Source organism: Erpetoichthys calabaricus, chromosome 3, assembly GCF_900747795.2.
Source record: "Erpetoichthys calabaricus chromosome 3, fErpCal1.3, whole genome shotgun sequence".
NCBI lineage: Eukaryota > Metazoa > Chordata > Cladistia > Polypteriformes > Polypteridae > Erpetoichthys > Erpetoichthys calabaricus.
The window spans coordinates 8972210-8992389 of NC_041396.2; positions in this window are offsets into that span (position 1 = coordinate 8972210).

The following is a 20180-nucleotide window of genomic DNA, read 5'->3' on the forward strand; positions in this document are numbered from 1 at the left end:
GCTGTACCGATTTATTTGCGTGAATCTGAGATCCATGCAACTTGGAGTGCTCTCCTCTCTCACTCGCCAGCTTCAGGGCATGTACCTAAACTCCGGTTAGCTAGTGAACGACAGAACAATTGAATTCAACTTGGTTTGATATTTAAAATAAAGTGCTACTTAGGTCTTGATGAGTTTGTGTCCGGATATTTTTTTAACTGTAGGCCACATTGAAAAGATAGATTGCAATTCAGATAGATTTTTTGGAAAGATTGCCCAACCCTAATTTGACTAATCAAGTTTTCAAATTTATATAGGATTCATTAACCCTTTGGCGAGCTACTTGGAAAGGGGTTGCGAGCTACCGGGAGCTCACGAGCGACGTGTTGGAGACCCCTGGGGTACAGAGAAAAGAAAAAAAAATAGGGACACAGTGAAGAAAAGGTCAAAATGTCCACTTCAATCTTAAAATCATTTAATTTACTAGTTTCTCAAATCCCATCGTAACTAAAATAGCACATTAAATATTTTGCATTCTATGTGTTCTTCTATGTGCTCTATGTGTTTGAATCACTATGTCCTTCTTAAACGGGCTTTCTCTTACATTGATAGGACAAAGAATATATTTCATTCATGATATTACAGCTCTCTGAACAATTTAAATACTAAGATATATACTTCATATAATTTTCATGATGATAGGATTTAAAGCATGTATTAAACATGAGGGCATGGTGGCACATTGGTGGCGACATGCTGGCACCCCGTCCAGAGATTGTTCCTGCCTGCTGCTTTCTGTGCCGTGTGCGGCCCTTTGATGAAATAATTTATTGCAGCAGTAATGTCTCTTTCAAACGTACTAACCACCAGTTCTTGTCCTTCCTTTTCTTTCTCCAAGTAACCAATCGCCACACAATAAGTTCTTTAATAAATGTAAAAACCATCTCTGAGCTTAGAACCTTTATGGAACAATGAAATATCTTTGTGTTTAATTATTCCATCCATCTATCCATCCAGGGTCACACCAGTCCCAGCAAGCATACTGTACAGCGCGAGGCAGGTACAATTCCTGGACTGGGTAGCAGCTCTTTGCTACCGCTTCACCACCATGCCCATATGTTTATCAACAGTATACAATATTTAAATGAAGTTAAAAATGTATCTGTATAATGTAATATACATACTTTACTGCATTTCATTTTAAAAATAATATCAAGAGCGCTTGGAAATCTAAATCAATTTTTTAAGCCAGTCGTCATTATCTTTAAGTACTCTTTCTCTTCTATTGAATTGAATTGAATTCCTTTATTGTTATTGTATGGTATAATGAGATTCACTATGCAAATCCTCCATAAATGCATTTTCCTATAAAATGATAAAGTAACAACAACAACAATAATAATAATAATAAGATGATGATGATGATGATGACGATGATGATGATGATGAAAAACAAATATACTATACAGTATGAAAGCATAAGTGGCTCAGGATGTACAATATTACAACAGTAGTGCAAGTTTAAATTGAGGTAATTGAACTTATGTGTACAGTTCTACCGGGAGCACTTGATGGCCTGATTGAGTGCATTTAGAGTTCGATTAAACTGTTTCTGAACCACAGGGTCCATACAGAAAAGGCTCTGAAGCATTTGCCGTATGTGAGAAGTTCAAATAGGCTGTGCACAAGGCTGAGGCAGCGTGTAATAGATGCTGTATCCCGATAGTCCTCTTTCCGGTCAGCTGCTGAAGAGCTGTGATTCCACACTCAGATATAGTGGGTTAACCCTTTAACCGCCAACTCCCTAAATATTCCCCAAGCCAGGCGAAATCTGAACAATTTTTGTTTTTTTACTTTTTTACATTTTTTTTACATTTTTTACATTTATTCAAGCAGTATTGACCACTAAATGTTGTGCAAGTTGCCAGTGTATACACGAAATCTATAAATGTAACCTGAATTCTCAGCTAAGCAAAACATCTTGATACCAAACCGTGCCCTTTTCAATGGTAGATACTGTCGAAACTGTAAGCGGCCCTTCCACGACAATAAACTTTCATCAACTGCAACTGACGGTCCTGGCATGTAGGGCAACTGAAATGCTTCAAATAAATGATCAATCAAAGGACGTAGCTTGAACAAGTGGTCGCGATTTGGATCTTTCTTATCTGGCTCGTTTCTGTTGTCATTCAAATGAAAGAATTTCAGCAGCAAAGAGAATCGGTTACGTGTCATGACAGCTGCAAAAATAGGTGTTGCATACATAGGATCTGTAGACCAGTACATCTCAATATCTGGTTTTCTGATTATTCCCATCAACATCAAAATCCCAATGAATTTTTTCATTTCGTTTTCATCAGTGTCAAACCAAGCACGAACACGGGAATGTGGAGGTAAATTGGGATTTTTCTCAATAAACTGTGCTGCATACAGATTTGTCTGATGAACAAAATGTCTAATCAAATCAGGTGACACAAACAGCTCATAAAACTGCTCAGCAGTGTAATTGTTTACATCAACAATAAAGCCACACGTTCCCTCAAACGAATGCAGAAAAGGTAGTTCACCACGGGCAGCAGCCCAGCTGAGATGCTGGGGATACACCCACTCAGCGGCGTCATCCGATGCGTCTTCATTCACAATATCATGCAGCGCACGTTGCTGCTCATCACTGTCACTAAAATCTTCTTCAGAACTGCTACAATCATGATCAGAACTGTCCAAAATCGCCTGCAAAGCCTCACTTGAAGTCAGTTTACGTTTCGCCATATTCACAGCTGTTACATGCGAATCACGTCACATGACCGGCCAAAACAACCACAGACTTGTCGAAATACAACGTAGTAATAATACCCACGCCAAACCGTCAGTTATACTACTTGCCAGGCATTCATATAACCACAGGCAAATGTGCCGGATAATTCCGGCAGTATGGCGTTAGCATTAAAACAGCGGTGCCGGATATATCCGGCAGAGGGCGGTGAAGGGGTTAAAATACTCTGAGTGGTGCACTGAGATTAACAATGCTAATGTAGCTATGATATTTGGAATAGTTTGTCAATTCCATGGACCATTATATTGTTACAGGTTGATTACAATAAGATGCCTTAAACTAATAAACAATATGCAGTTAACTTCAGTGTATTTGATAAAGCAGCATCAGGGATGTAAATCTAAAAAATAAAGGCAAATCACACAGGAACAGTAGCACTGCTTTGATGCTGGGTGCCGCCAGTTTGCAAAACCGAGCCAGAAACTTGTGTACACAATGTATTGATCTGGCGTGAGAATGTGCATGGCTTTTCACCAAGTTTAGTTTTTATACATCGCGAAGTGAGCGTGGAAATGGGCGTATGCAACATCTTTGTGCGTATGCACCATTTATACATGAGGCCTTATGTTATTGGTAGCACACCAAGACACAAGATGAGACACCTCCTTTCAGTAAGCTGTTTCATTATGTTTAGTAATTAGACTAATAATGGTGGTGTCATCAGCATACTTAATGATTTTAATTGAAGGATCAGTGGACCTCCAGTCATTGGTGTACAAGGAATAAAGAAAAGGGGAAAGTACACAGGCACCTGTGCTAATATGGACATAGTTTGAGAGCTGGGAGACCCCACACAAATGTATTGCTTCTGGTTTGTCAGAAAACTGTAAATCCATTTACAGATGGAAGGATTCAGTTCAGTTTGTAGAAGTTTAGTTTTAACAACAGTTCAGGGACAATGGCAGTAAAAGCTGAACTGAAGTCAACAGATAGTATTCATGCATAAGTTCCTTACAGTCCAGATACTCCAGCTCAAAGTGAAGCTCCATGTTGATGGCATCGTCCACAGATGTACTTGCTTCATATGCAGACTGGAGAGGGTCGAGATCAGTACCAGTAATGGATTTCAAATGGGTTAAAACAACGCTGAAACGCTGAAATATTTTCATTAGAAAGTGATGTCAGAGCAATAGGGCTGTAATCAGTGAGGCAGCTTATTTTAGCAGATGCAGTGTACAAGAGACGGGTCAAAGAATTCTGTGAAAAGAGGAGTGAGCAAGCAAGCAAAGTGTTTGAATGTTGCAGGTGAGACAGAATCAGGACCGGCTGACATGTTGCAGTTCTGTGTTACAAACAGGTTCCAGATGTCATATTCCTTGATAGAAAAGGAAGAAGAGGGGTGTGGCGTGTGTGAAGAAGTGGCTGGTGCCAAAACCATTTTAGAACGGGAGGAATAGAGAGATTGTTGATACTCAGCACCTTTATGTTCAAATCTACCTAAAGCTTGTTACGTTTATCAGGGAGGGAGGAATCTGAGTAAGTAGTAAGTAGTGAGAGATGCCTTTTTGTGATTTGTAACAGACTGAAGACTTCTCCATACAAAGATCAAGTTTATTTTTGAGGTTTCATTTGGCATATCTTATTGCATTGTTTAGCCTGTTCCTGGCTTATTTGTAGGCATCTTTATCACCAGTTATAACAGCTTATTTTTTTACTTGATATGGTTCCTTAATTCCTTTGGTAAACTATGGCTTTCCTTTCTTGTAAATCACAAGTGTTTCGCTGGGAATGCAAACCCCTTCTCAGAAGCTGTTATATGAAGTAACAGCATCAGTCAGCTCATGAATGTTTTCACAAGCATTTTTAAAATTATCCCAATCAGTCCAATCCAAACGATATTGTAATGATTCAACTGACTTATCAATGCATGAACATAAAAGATTTTCTTGCTGGTTTAGCTAATGCTGCAGATAAGTGAATGATTGGCTCTCATAAGGACAAAGTTTTGAGGCTTTCCTTTGCACTGCGTACTATGAACAATAATGAGAATAGGACAAAACTCTTCCATGGTGAAATAACATTCAAGTCCACTAGATGGCAATCCAAGACTGCACATCAAAGAGAAAGTTAACCAAAGTAACTCAAACAAGTAAATATTTGTAAGGCTATACAGGCGCTGTTCTTAGACATAGGTCTCCATCTCTGGTCAAGCAAGTCTGACCCCTTCCTTCCCGATGGCGGTTCTTTTATAGTAGGGGAGCAGAAAGGGGCAGGGCTACATTCTTTCTGGGGCCATCTTCTCAGAGCTGTGGAAGGAAGAACAGACAGACATGTTAGTGGCAGCCCCCCTCCTAGCTCTTTCAATGCAGCACCGCAAATTTATAGAGCTAAAGGCTCAGGAACTACCTGTTCACCGTGACATTGGAATCTTTCCGTGAGTGACAACATTGGAAGGGGTGTGTGATCCATCACCAGGGTGAACTCCCACCCCAGCAGGTAATATCGGAGTTGCGTAATCACCCACTTTATGGCAAGGGCTTCCCTTTCAATGGATGCTTACCTAATCTCCCGGTCCAACAGTTTCTGGCTGAGGTATAATATGGGGTATTCAGCTCCATCGACAATCTAACTCAACACACCTCCTAGGCCGGTCTATGATGCATTGGTCTCAAGAAGGAAAGGCAGTGAGGATTTAGGAGTTTTTAATAAGGTTGCTGCTGTAAGGGTCGATTTTAAGTCAGTGAATGCCACCTCAGCATCAGGGGTCCATACCATTGTAAGGGGTACCCTTTTCTTTGTTAATAAAGTTAAGAGCACAACTGTTTCAGAGAATTTGGGCACAAATCTTTGGTAGGATCCAGCCAGCCCTAAGAAAGCTTGTATTTGCCTCTTAGTTTGTGGCCGGAGCCAGTCTTGAATGGCAGCAACTTTGGTCCACTGAAGCTTGATCTGCCTACCAACCACTACATACCCCAAGTATTTGGCTTCCGTCACCCCAAAGTAACACTATGCTGTATTGACCTTAACCCCCGCAGTGTGCAATGCATGGAGAACAGCTAAGACATGTTGCAGATGGTCCCATCAGTTATGTGAATATATGACTATGTCATCAATGTACGCCGCACTATAGGCAGTGTGGGGCCACAGCACTTTGTCCACCAGATGCTATGAAGGTCATGGGGGCCCTGCAAAAGGAAGAACTCGATACTGCCAATGACCATTAGGAGTACTAAATGTTGTGTTTTCCCCTGAAGTCTGCCAGTAGCCTTTCTTCGTGTTGAGGGTTGAGAGATACCGACATTCCCCACTTGCTCCCAGAGATCGTTCACCCTCGGCATGGGATGGGTGTCAAAGCAAAAAGACTTAAGCTAATCTCCCGTCATGCTTAGAGATCAACATTATTGGGCTGGACCACAGGCTATAATTTTCTTTGATAACGCAGAGGTCCAACATCTGCTGCACTTCCAGTTTTAACTCTTCCTTCTTCACTTCTGGTAGGCTATAGGGGTGTTTCCTGACTACAACCCCACAATTCAGTCACAATGCTAATTAGACCCTTGTCCCAAACTATCTGTTTAAGTATATGCAGCTGTACAATTAACATCAAAATTTGAAAGGTAACATGCCACAGGTACCAGTACAACCACTTCTGCCCAAGTGAGAGCACATGTGCCACTGCATAAACTGTTCACAAACCAGCCTTTGTGGCCCTCTTTACACATTTGGGGTTGACTTAGTTGCCTCTTGTGCTTTCCTACGCATGGTGCAACTCTTGACTGCCATCAGCCTTTACCAGTATAGGCTGGCATCACCACCATGAGATATCAAAGCTATGCAACTCTCATCATTCCCCCTGTAGGCCACCCCTAGATTTGTTTGCTCACCATATGTGTACTCGTTGTGCTAAATACCTCAGTTCAGAATTGGTCCACTGGTCCTCTGCTTGTACCACAGCTGGCAACCTCAGCAGGGCTTCCTTATTTTCCCAATTAGACTATACCTAAACATCGGAGCCCATATGACTTGCAAATGTACCAGCTGCAGCTGCTCGTTAATCAGCCTACACATAAAGCAGGTCATACGTTAGACTTAGTAATTACTAAAGGTCTAAAAGTTGATATAAAGCAGGTCATTGATACGGGTCTATCAGACAATTTTCTTCTACTTTTTAATATAGAAATAATGATAGAAAACACTCATGAGAAGCATATTGTTAAAAAACGCTTCTTTGACTCATCAGCAGCTTTAAAACTTACAAACATTCTAACCAATCAGTCCGTTTATAGTGCCAACTATAATAGCGAGGAGAATGTAAATAGTAAGGTGGAAAGATTTAGTACTAAAGTGAGGGCTGCTGTTGACTTAGTTGCCCCTGAAAAGACAGTTAAAAAATCTACTAGCATTGTTATACCATGGAAGACCCAAAGAGTGTCTGATTTAAAGAGAACATGCCGTAGAGCTGAGCGTAAATGGAGGAAAACTAAACTAACTATTGACTATGAAATATTAAAAGTTAAAATAACAGAATACAATAACACAGTCTGTCTTGAGAGGCGCTGCTATTTCTCTAAGATTATAAATAACAATGCTAGTAATCCCAGAGTCTTATTTTCAACAATTGATCATCTGTTAAACCAGGTAACTCAAAGGAATGCCTCCTAAGTACTTCCAATAAAACCCGTGAGGCTATCGCTGTATTTTTCAATCAAAAAATTAATGATATTAGAAATAACATAGTATATCTCCCCAACACTAAGGATCCTCCTAAACCCCAGTACTCCATAATAAACAAATTAAAGTCTTTAACTAGGATAGATTTACCTGATTTACATAAAATAATTTCTCAAATGAAACCCTCCACCTGTGCCCTTGACCCAATACCAACTAATTTTTTCAAAGAAGTATCAGACGTGCTTATTGATAATGTTCTTGACATAGTAAATTCGTCATTAGATACGGGGGTCTTCCCAGACTGTCTTAAGACTGCTGTAGTTAAACCTCTACTTAAGAAAAATAATCTCGATCCCTCTGCTCTTGAAAATTACAGACCCATCTCTAACCTGCCTTTCTTAAGTAAAATTCTAGAGAAGGCAGTCATTATGCAGTTAAATGAGCACCTCAATAAACCTGCTATTCTTGATAAATTTCAGTCAGGTTTTAAAACAAATCACAGCACAAAAACTGCACTCGTTAAAGTAGTAAATGACTTGCGGGTAAATGCAGACAGAGGCCATTTATCTGTTCTCATCCTCTTAGATCTGAGTGCCGCATTTGACACCATTGATCATAATATTCTTAAGAATCGCCTTAGTCAATGGGTGGGCCTCTCTGGCAGTGTCTTAAATTGGTTTGAATCCTACCTGGCAGGGAGAAAATTCTTTGTTAGTTGTGGTAATTACAACTCAAAGACACATGATTTTCTATATGGTGTTCCACAAGGCTCTATCCTGGGTCCGCTGCTCTTCTCAATCTACATGCTTCCATTAGGTCAGATTATCTCAGGGCACAACGTGAGCTACCACAGCTATGCTGATGACACACAGCTGTATTTATCAATAGCACCTGATGACCCCAAATCTCTTGATTCGCTAACACAATGTCTAACCTGTATGTCAGAATGGATGAATAGTAACTTTCTCAAATTAAATAAAGAAAAAAACGAAATCTTAGTGATTGGCAATAATGGATACAATGAGGCTATTAGAAATAAACTGGATGCATTAGGATTAAAAGTTAAATCGGAGGTAAAAAGCTTAGGGGTAACCGTTGATTGTAATTTGAATTTTAAATCGCATATTAATCAGATCATTAGGACAGCATTTTTTCACCTAAGAAACATAGCAAAAGTTAGACCTCTTATATCATCGAAAGATGCAGAGAAATTAGTTCATGCGTTTGTTTTCAGTCGGCTAGATTACTGTAACGCACTCCTCTCAGGACTACCCAAAAAAGACATCAATCGTTTGCAACTAGTGCAGAATGCAGCTGCTAGAATCCTTACCAGGAAAAGAAAATCCGAACACATTTCTCCAGTTTTGATGTCACTACACTGGTTACCTGTGTCATTCAGAATTGACTTTAAAATTCTGCTTATGGTTTATAAAGCTTTAAATAATCTCGCCCCGGCTTATATATCGGAAGGTCTGACACCTTATATTCCAAATCGTAACCTCAGATCCTCAACTGAGTGTCTCCTTAGAATTCCAAGAGCAAAACTTAAAAGAAGTGGTGAGGCGGCCTTCTGCTGTTATGCACCTAAAATATGGAATAGCTTGCCAGTAGGAATTCAGCAGGCTAATACAGTGGAGCACTTTAAAAAACTACTGAAAACACATTATTTTAACATGGCCTTCTCATAACTTCACTGTAATTTAATCCTGATATTCTGTATATCCAATTCATTATAATAACTATCCATCCATCCATCCATTTTCCAACCCGCTGAATCCGAACAGGGTCACGGGGGTCTGCTGGAGCCAATCCCAGGGCACAAGGCAGGAAACAATCCTGGGCAGGGTGCCAACCCACCGCAAGACACACACACAAACACACCCACACACCAAGCACACACTAACCTGCATGTCTTTGGACTGTGGGAGGAAACCGGAGCCCCCGGAGGAAACCCACACAGACACGGGGAGAACATGCAAACTCCACGCAGGTAGGACCCAGGAATTGAACCCAGGTCCCCAGATCTCCCAACTGCGAGGCAGCAACGCAACCCACTGCGCCACCGTGCCACCCCTATTATAATAACTTTTCATTCAAAATCTGTACTAACCCCTACTCTCTCTTCTGTTTCCTTTTCCGGTGTCCTTTTGGTGGTGGTGTGCGCCACCACCATCTACCCAAAGCACCATGATGTTCCAACAATGATGGATGGATTAAAAGCCAGAAGTCTGTATGACCATCAGCATCAAGTGACTCCATGAAAACCCGAACTGCAAAGAGGACTATTTCATTTATGTTAGGTAGAATGCCCAGAGGGGACTGGGCGGTCTCATGGCCTGGAACCCCTACAGATTTTATTTTTTTCTGGAGTTTTTTTTTGTTTTTTCTGTCCACCCTGGCCATCGGACCTTACTCCTTTCTATGTTAACTAATGTTGTCTTATTTTAATTTCTTATTTTGTCTTTTATTTTTCTTCTCTTCATTATGTAAAGCACTTTGAGCTACTTTTTGTATGAAAATGTGCTATATAAATAAATGTTGTTGTTGTTGTTGTTGCTTTCCTGAAATGTTCACCAATTTTCTTAGTATACATTTTCCTTAATAATAGTATTAATTATATTAACTATCCCACTTAATTAATTAATACCCAGAATGTATACTTTATGAACACAAAGTTAATCCCCTTATTTTGGCATTCCTAACTGGTTTGTTCAGTTTCCACCCCTTGAAATATACATTTTCTACAGTAATGAACAAACCTTTCCTATTAAACTATAGCTATTCTGACTAGCCTTCTTATTGCATGACTCATGGACGTGTTACTCACGTAAACCCCAGTAAGCGTCTTTTCCTTGCTGTCTCTTGTTCTTCTACACATCTTTGTCTTTAGTCTTTGCTTGTTGTCTTTTCCTGTTTCTTTTTTTCATTCCTCTATGAAGGCAGGTCTGCAAAATGGAAGGTGACAAAGCAGTTTCTGTCCATCTCATCTTTTGGTTGTTAAACCTGGTGCCAAAACTCAAACTTTGCTTCCTGGCATTCATTGGAACAGCTTGACCACACTGCCACTCTGCTCCAATGTGCTAGTGGTAACCCAATCTCCTGCATGTATTTTACTCTGCTAATTGCCTTCACTATTTATTACCTGCACAAACCCAAAGTCCGTAAAACCTTACAATAGAAGTTGCACTATTACAAAAGGCCAGAAAATGGAAACAGAAATAACTATTTTCCCTTTCCTGTCTTCCTGCGCTACCCTTATATTTTTTTCATTTGCCTGTGTCCTTTTTTATTTTTTTTATTTTATTGTATGGTAACTGCTACCTGAAAGTGTGGGTTAAATCCTCTCCAAAATCCGAGTTCTAAATCCAGCATCTCTCCTAAAACTGACCTGTGTTCTTTACTAAAGACCAGTTCACTTTTCTCCATTTTATTGCATGGAGATTCATAGGCTGTCTTTTTAAACAACTGGTCAGTCAGGTTTCGAATTACTGAACCTAAGTGTGTGTGCTTTTTAATTACTGCTGGCCCCAGCACAGCTGTTAGGACATTCACACCCCTGTGCATTCCTGACTTGCTGTCTGAGCTTGGAAACCTTCCTGCTGCACCATCCACCATCCTTTGTTCTTTGGATTGTCCTGATTCATTCAAACCAAATCCTAAACTGGTGAACCAACTCAACCATTCTTGCATTAGTACATTCAGACCGTTCACACACAAGCACTCGAATTTCTTTTATTTCCACTGCTCCTTGTTTAAATTCCACACTTTTTTAAATCAGTATCCTTATGCCATTATCCATTTCATGCCCTCTAGTCAACAATTGCCATTCACACTCACCAGCTTCTCTGCCTTCTATCTGATTTCTTTGTCCTAAATCAAATTTCAGTTCAGCACTGGTTACCTTTCTTAACAGTGGTGAAATATCTATCGGTGTAGCATGTTCTTTAATTACTGGACAGACCTCAGAATCACCTCGAGATTGTGGTGCAGTGGAGAAAAATAATGGAAGGTAACACCCTTTCTGTTTTCCCTTCCTTTCATCTCTCTCCATCTCCTCACACTCACATTCCCACACTTTTTCTGAGCACCTATCTGTCTCAGGTAAGTCACCCACCCATGTTTTATGGTTCCAGTAACATCCCATTACTATTGCCATAACTTACACCATGGGTGGTTTTCTCTCCTTGTTCCTCCTGCTTTCTGTGCGTTCCACTTCAGCAGTGGGTGTTCTACACGCTAGCACTTCACAATTTTCACACCAACTGTTACATCTTTCAAAACTTCACACATTTCATTTTCACTTTCATTCACTTTGCTATTTTCTTTCTCACACTGATCTTCCTTATTACCAATAATACAAGATAGTAAACCTCTTATAACAGCAGCTGTCTTCTTTATACCTGATCTCTGTTTTCCTGATTTAAATCCTTCCAGCCTCCTTCCATTTTGTGGCATGCTCAGCTCAGCTTCTGCTTTCTCTACCTGCACTACAGGTTTGCATTTCCTAGCTTTAGCCTGCTTGCTTCTGCCACTCCACTGGAAGATGGCTGACTTTAATATAAATTTAGGCATTTCTGAGTCTACAATTATAATCTAATACAATTTGCCACCTTCGTTATGGGTTGGCCTACTTTTGCCCCTTTAAGCAAACATACACATACATACACCAAGATTCTAAACAAATAAGTGCCGTATGAATGATGCATGCATGTCCCATCACTCCCTAGCATTTTAACCACTTAAATGCCATATGAATGACGCATGCAATGTTCCACCACTCTCTAGCACTTTAATTAGGGACCTACTACCACCAGCACTAACAAACATGCGGGTGTCCTCGTGACACACATGAAGTCTCTACACTTTGTTGGTTATATTCCATTCAGCAACCAAACAATGTTCACTTCCACCGCATTTGTACACTGGATGCCCAAAAATTCACATTCTCATTGTGTACATAAACACACATATACATCAACAGTATTTGCAAACAGGGTGCAAAACATGGTTACCCCAAAATCCTGCCCGACTACACCAATTGTTTTGTCTTGGTAGAGTAATATATATTGCTCTACTTTCCCCTATTGTATTATTAATATGTAGCCTTAGAATGCCTAATCTCACAGACTTACCACTGTTTATAAGGTATTATTGTATATAACTTATCCCCACCTTCCCTTCTATATCTATAACCTCAGGCAATTAGATGTAGTAAAAAGACAAGCAGAAGTTAAGTTACAGTTTAAATAATGTATTATTGATAATATTTATAAATAATAACAAAATGCAAAGTATATTTGAATATTGGCAACCATACAACCTGATTAAATGGTGATATGTAGTTCAGGCGGCACACAGACTTCTAGTTATTTAAATGTCTCTAGTTAAGGCATCATTGGTGCTCAGCTTACAGCCACATGTCTGTTCAAAATGGCTGCTGAGCTGTGCTCTTCATTGTGTTGTCTTCATCACAGGTTAGAAAGAGAGATACTTCTTTCAGATGTTGGTTAGTAAGAGAGAGAGATTGTGAGGTTAAACAAGTAAATATATAGATGTTCTGTCCAACCCCGAGAGCCAATAGGACATCATGGTACTTAAAGGCCTCTGAGACAAGCCAATTCGAAACAGCCATACCTCAGACCAATGGGGGAATAGAACATCTTAATACCTGCCATCCCCAAGACCATATGTCTTTAAGTCCTTCTTGCGGGGGTAGAAATGAATTAAGCAAAGAAACACTAACCAAACCAGTTTAAGGCACATCTTCCCCCAAATCCTGTCGTAAAATTCAAAGAGGCTCAGTCGTAAAAGGGGGGGAAAACACGAATGCCTCACACCAAAGTAACACTAAATTACATTGCTTTGTCTAAAAATCAAATAAAGATACAAAATATTCATCAAGTTATATGTAAAATCTCACATCACAACATAGAGCAAATACTATATCATTATTTGGAACACATGCATTTCATGTGTGTTCTGTGTCTACAACAATCTACACATTGTTAAAACAGAAATGTTTCTCATGTTTTAGTAATAATTGACAAAATGTAGACATGAAGTGTATAATGTGTGAAGCCTGAAGTCCAAATATCAAATAAACACTTTCACAAAAGGCACAAGTATAACAAAACAAGTGTGCTTTTATTTAAGAATATACTCTAACTGCAGAAAAAGAACCCGCGTTAGGGTGTGACATTGACACGTCTTTAACCCGACTGTTTTGGTGGCGTAACGGTAAGAGCTGCTGACTGGTAATCAAGGGTAACAAGTTCAATCCCGCACAACTCCGTTTTGAGAAGTGAACTGCTTTTATTCTTACTATTTTAGAATAAAAACATACATTTGATTTAAGTCTGTAACAGCCGGTATAAATGTATGGTACTTATAAAGGTTAGCGTTGTTTTTTTTATTCAGTTTTATCTCCCAGTTACGTTCACACTCGCCCCGATCTGACAATGCTGTTTTCACATAAAGACATGATATAGCAAAGGTGAACTCAGATGATAACAAGGGTTCTACATCGGAGAAAGAATGAACGTCACACTTTTGCTGTCGCTGTAATTTGTATATAAAAGCCATATCGAATGTTATTGCGCAGTGGTAGTGCTGCTGTCTTGCAGTAAGGAGACTGTGGAAGATTGTGGGTTCACTTCCAAGTTCCTCCCTGTGTGGATAGCGCTTTCAGTACTGAGAAAAGTGCTATATAAATGTAATGAATTATTATTATTATTTACCTTGATTTATTTACTTACTTCCTACAGCGTAAAGTCACAAGTAGACTGCAGAGCTTCCCGTATACATATACAAATTACAGCGATGGCAAAAGTGTGACGTGCATTCTTTCTCCGATGTAGAACACTTGTCATCATCTGAGTTCACCTCTGCTATAGTGTGTCTTTTTGTGAAACACAGCAGTGTCAGATCGGGGGGAGTGTGAACGTAACTGGGAGAATAAAACTGAATAAAAAAAACACTAACCTTTACAAGTACCATACATTTACACCGGCTGTTACAGACATAAATCAAATCTATGTTTTTATTTTAAAATAGTAAGAACAAGAGCAGCTCACTTCTCAAAATGGAGTCGTGCAGGAATGAACTCGTTACCCTTTGATTGCCACTCAGCAGCTCTTACTGTTACGCCACCAAAGCAGTCGGGTTAAAGACATATCAATGTTGCACCTTAACGTGGGTTATATTCTTGAATAAAAGCACACTTGTTTTGTTGTACTTTTTTTTTTTTGTTCTTTATTTCGCCTTATACAATTTCTTGTATTAGGAATTTGTTAGTTTTCGCATACCCCTTGGGGTCAGAGCGCAGGGTCCGCTATTGTACAGCGCCCCTGGAGCAATTACAGGTTAAGGGCCTTGCTCAAGGGCCCAGCAGAGCAGGATCTCTTTATTGGCAGTGATGGGGATTTGAACCGGCAAACTTGCCAGGATGCCAGCACAGATCCTTAGCCTCAGAGCCGCCACTCCGCCCTACTTGTACCTTTTGTGAAAGTGTTTATTTGATATTTGGACTTCAGGCGTCACACATTATGTGCTTCATGTTTACATTTTGTCAATTATTACTAAAACATGAAAACGTTTCTGTTTTTACGATGTGTAGATTGTTGTAGACACGGAACACACATGAAATGCATGTGTTCCAAATAACATTAGGAATGTGGGTCACAGCATTGACTCAATGATAATCTACACAAAACCTCCATCTGCCATCGCTTTTAGGAATGAGAACCACAGGAGAGCACCAGGGTGACTCAGAAAGCTCAATAATCACAGCAGACAGAATCTTTTGGGAGATTTTCTCAGCAGTAGCTTGGCGAACCAGAGAATTGTGTCGTGGTCACTGTTTTATGGGAGGAACATCACACGTATCTATACAATGCTCTACCAAATGAGTCTGATCCATGTCCTCAGGAGAATTGGTTAATCAGTCACTGTATTCCAACAGGAGATCACACAGCTGCTGCTTCTGGCCCGTTGTCAGACCCTCCTGATTTGACAACCAAAGGAACTCCAAAGTGTTGTTCCAAGTGCCGTGAATACTCGTCAGAGGTAGTGCAGGGCTGGAAGCTGCCTGAACTGCCTGATGGTAAGGTTTTTCTGGATACTGCTGTGGTCCTTGCTACACATGCATGGGCACCCCAGGAAATCGCAAGATACCCTGAATAAAATCCAGATGTTCACCGGTTCTCTGCAAAAAGTCCATACCCAGTATGCAAGAGTTATGTATAGAAGCAACCAGAACTTGCTGCCTTCATTGCTTGGATGGCTATAATGACATATAGTCACACCTACTTGAGGAAAACCAAACTGGAAGGTTTATTTTGAATGAACAAAACAGCCCTCCAGATACATCCCAAACCTTTCTATTTTTTTTTTGGCCACAGGAAACGCCTGATAAATGCTTTAACCGATCTCGATAACTCAAAGTTAAAGTGCTAATGAAGAATAAGTAAAATACTAAAACTTGAGTATTAAGAATAAAATAAATGAGTTGGAATTGTATGTAGCTGCACCTAAGTATGATGTAATAGAAATAACACAAACCTGGCTAAAAATAGAGAAGAGCAGGAGAATAGCAAAGACAAGTACATATTATTTAGGAAAGACACGGAAAATAGAAAATGTGGGAGAGTCACCATTAATGTAAAGCAGTCGTCTACAGTTAGATGGTGAACCACAGCTTAGTGAGATGTTTCGAGATGACAAGACAACATTAGGGATCGAAGAATCATAGTGTGTGTTATAGACCCCCTGATGCAGACAATACTTTAAATTTACATGTATTTAATAATATTGGAAAGGTAAGTTTAGAGGTGGACATTAGGAGTGACTGTAATATAATATATTTCATGGTGTTTTAGCAGAGCACAAATCTCTCTCGCGGCACGGTGGCGCAGTGGGTAGTGCTGCTGCCTCGCAGTTGGGAGATCTGGGGACCTGGGTTCGACTCCCGGGTCCTCCCTGCGTGGAGTTTGCATGTTCTCTGTGTGGGTTTCCTCTGGGCGCTCCGGTTTCCTCCCACATTCCAAAGACATGCAGGTTAAGTGGATTAGCGATTCTAAATTGGCCCTAGTGTGTTTGTGTGTGTCCTGCGGTGGGTTGGCACCCTGCCCAGGATTGTTTCCTGCCTTGTGCCCTGTGTTGGGTGGGATTGGCTCCAGCAGAACCCCGTGACCCTGTGTTCGGATTCAGCGGGTTGGAAAATGGATGGATGGATGGACAAATCTCTCTATTATAAAAGAAAATATAGAGATGAGACTTTTGGCAAGAGATTTTTTCAAGTCCTGCCCTCCTCTCAACCATTTATGGTTAATGGCCCACGCCCTTGGTCCTCTCACCTCTCATTTGTGTGAATACTTTTGTCAGACACAGTTCCTGCTCTCTCAGCTCTTATGAATTTTTATGTTTTCCTCACTTTAAGTTCCCAATTAAAGAAGACTTATTATGTCCAAATCTTATTGGAGAATTTCATCCTGAAGGATTATCAACAGAAGAAATGAGTACACGGGCAATCCTAGCCCCGAGAAACGATGATGTCAAATGAATTAACACGAAAATTGTTGATCGTTTACACTGAAAATTGGTTAAATGCGTGTCAATAGACTATGCTGAAACAGTTGGTGGTGATTGTGTGGAAGATGAAAACATCAGCTTACAATATTCTGTAAAATATCTACAACCATTAACACTGTCCGGTCTTCCACTGGCCTAATTACTGTTGAAAACAAGGAAGTATCATAATGTTATTGCATAATTTATGTATGAGTGAGGTGCTATGCAATAGGACAAGATTAGTTGTATTCAAAATTGGTTGAACAATTCTGACATGTAAAATTTTAACAGGCGACAAGAAAGGTAATGTAGTACATCTTCAAGGGATAACATTAGACACCAAAGGAAATCTTGATATGCCATTCGTATTAAAACGTTTACAGTTTCCTGTTAGAATAGCTTTTGCTATGACAATTAACAAATCACAGGGACAAATATTCGAAAAAGTCGGTTTATTTATTAAAGAGAAAGAAATGATATTCTCCCACAGGCAGTTATACGTTGCATTGTCACGACGTAACTCCAAACACGGAATTAAAATTTAAAGCGATATTGACAAAATGTTAATTCCAAATATTGTTTTTGCTGAAGTTTTACAGTAAAAGTTTAAGTTTAAGTATTTGCAGGTTTATTTCAAAGACAAACAGAACAAAAACATACAATGCAATGAATACCTCTAACGTGAAACATAGTTTTCTTTCAATATATTACATTTTAATATTTTTTACTATGGTCAATTACTCCCTGTAATGTAAAATAGTTAGGTCTATTATGCATATGTAACAATTCCCATGAAAATAACAATCTGTTTAAATTGTACATCCACTTCCCCATACGCGAGCGGCAGAGCCGCGAAATGGCTAGTGTGTAGCACCCACCCAGGGGTTGGTGAGCGAAACAAGCAAGGGGCAGTGCCCCCTAGTACAATTAAATTTAACTTTAGTAGGGCAAAATTTAAACAGATGCAGCAAAGCCTCGATAACATAACTGTAGAAAAGAGGAGATGTGGGGTAGGTTTAAAAAGTGTTTTACGTATAATGGAGGACAAGATCATCTCAAAATTTAGAAGCAGTAAGAAATTAAAGAAAACTCTGAAGTACATAAATAAGAAGCTAAAAAACAAGCTGCAAAAGAAAAACAGCTTAATTAAGTATATCAGACTAGTAACTCCAGTATTAACTGTAGATCCTATGAGCACAACAGTTAGAAAGGACATTAGGAAGGCAAAAAGGCAGTTGGAGGGAAACACTTCAGAAAAAGTAAAAGATGGCCCATAGAAATTCTTTCATTATTTGAGTAGTTAACCCCTTAACCGCCCTCTGCTGGATATATCCGGCATCGTAGCTTTATTGCTGACGCCTTACTGCCGGAATTATCCGGCACATTTGCCTGTGGTTATGTGAATGCCTGGCGCGTAGTATAACTGACAGTTTGGCGTGGGTATTATTACTACATTGTATTTCGACAACTCTGCACTTGTATTGGCCGATCACGTGATGTGATTCGAAAGTGAAAGCTGAGAATATGGCGAAACGTAAACTGACTTCAAGTGAGGTTTTGCAGGCGATTTTGGACAATAATTCTGATCATGATTGTAGCAGTTCTGAAGAAGATTTTAGTGACAATGATGATCAGCAACGTGCGCTGCATGATACTGTGAATGACGACGCATCGGATGATGGTGATGAGTGGGTGTATCCCCAGCATCTCAACTGGACTGCTGCCCGTTATCTGAGCCAGATATGAAAGATCCAAACCGTGACCGCTTGTTCAAGCTACGTCCTTTGATTGACCATTTATTTGAAACATTTCAGCAGGTATTTCAGCAGGTATTTCAGCAGGTAAATACTGCTTGAATAAATGTAAAGTAAAAAAACGAAAATTGTTCAGATTTCTCCTGGCATGGGGAATATTTAGGGAGTTGGCGGTTAAAAGGTTAACAGAACAGTGAAGGAATGCAAAAGGTGAGCTGGAATATAGAGAAAGTGAAATAGTAAAGGCTTTGATCTTGAACTTTGTTGAAGTTTTTGCATATGGAGAAGTTGATAACCTACTAAAAGTAACAGGGACTACTAAGGAGGTACTTAATGATTTGGAAATTGTAGAGGGAGAAGTGCTGCCAATATAAAATAGGCTGAATGCTAACAAACCACCAAGACCAGATAAAATTCATGCTCCAGTGTTTAAGGATGTTCATGAGTACATATATAATCCCTTGGTACAATTTTTGTTTTTTTAAAAAAAATTCCTAAAAACTGGAGCAAAAAGTATGCATTGATAAGATTGACTCAAGTAACTATAAGTCAGTAAGCTTACTACGCATCACAGGTGAATTAATGATAGGAATTTTTAAGAAAAGACTGAGCAGCACATGTCTAGAAATACTTAACATTCAGATGAGGGAGGTTGTGTTTTATTAATATGCCTGAATTGTAAGAGGAAGCTACAAGAGAACACAGTCAGAAAGGTTCATATTATATTGTTTAAACTGATTTTAGAAGGATTTTGAGAAGATACCACATGAAAGGCCAGCGATTAAATTAAAAGAAGCGGAAATTTAGTGTGCAGTCTGTAGATGGGTACAACGTTGGCTCAAAAACAGGAAGTAAAATGTAATGGTGAGGGGAAATTTTTCAGAATTAGATGATGCTAAATGAGGTTTCCAGTAGAGGCCAGATGCTGAGGCTACTGCTCGTTTTAATATATTTGAAAATCATCTGTACAGGAATGTAATCGATAAGCTATTAAAACTTGCAGATGATACCATAGTAGGTGACAGTCAACGTTCAATTAGCTAAATTGTTACAGAGGGGACTTGGTCAGCATACTGACTTGGGGAGTCCTGTGGCAGATTAATTTTAACATAAGTAATTGTAACAGATTAAATGTAGGAAGCAAAAATGGTAGATTATGTCCTGGGATACCCATCTGGGAATAGTTGTAAAATAACTTTGAGCATACCAGAATAACTAAAAATCCTCAGATTTGGTGAGTCACAAAGAGGATGTGCAGCATAGTTTATTATGGCACTCGTCATATAACTCCATGGGGTCCAGAGTGCATCCCATAAATGAGCCTGCCCTTTTAATTAGCTTAATGATTTGGTGGGCCTCTCTTGGACTTATGTTTCCAGCCCAGCACACCACAGCTTAGAAAATCTCACAGTCCATCACAGAGTTATAGAAGATGT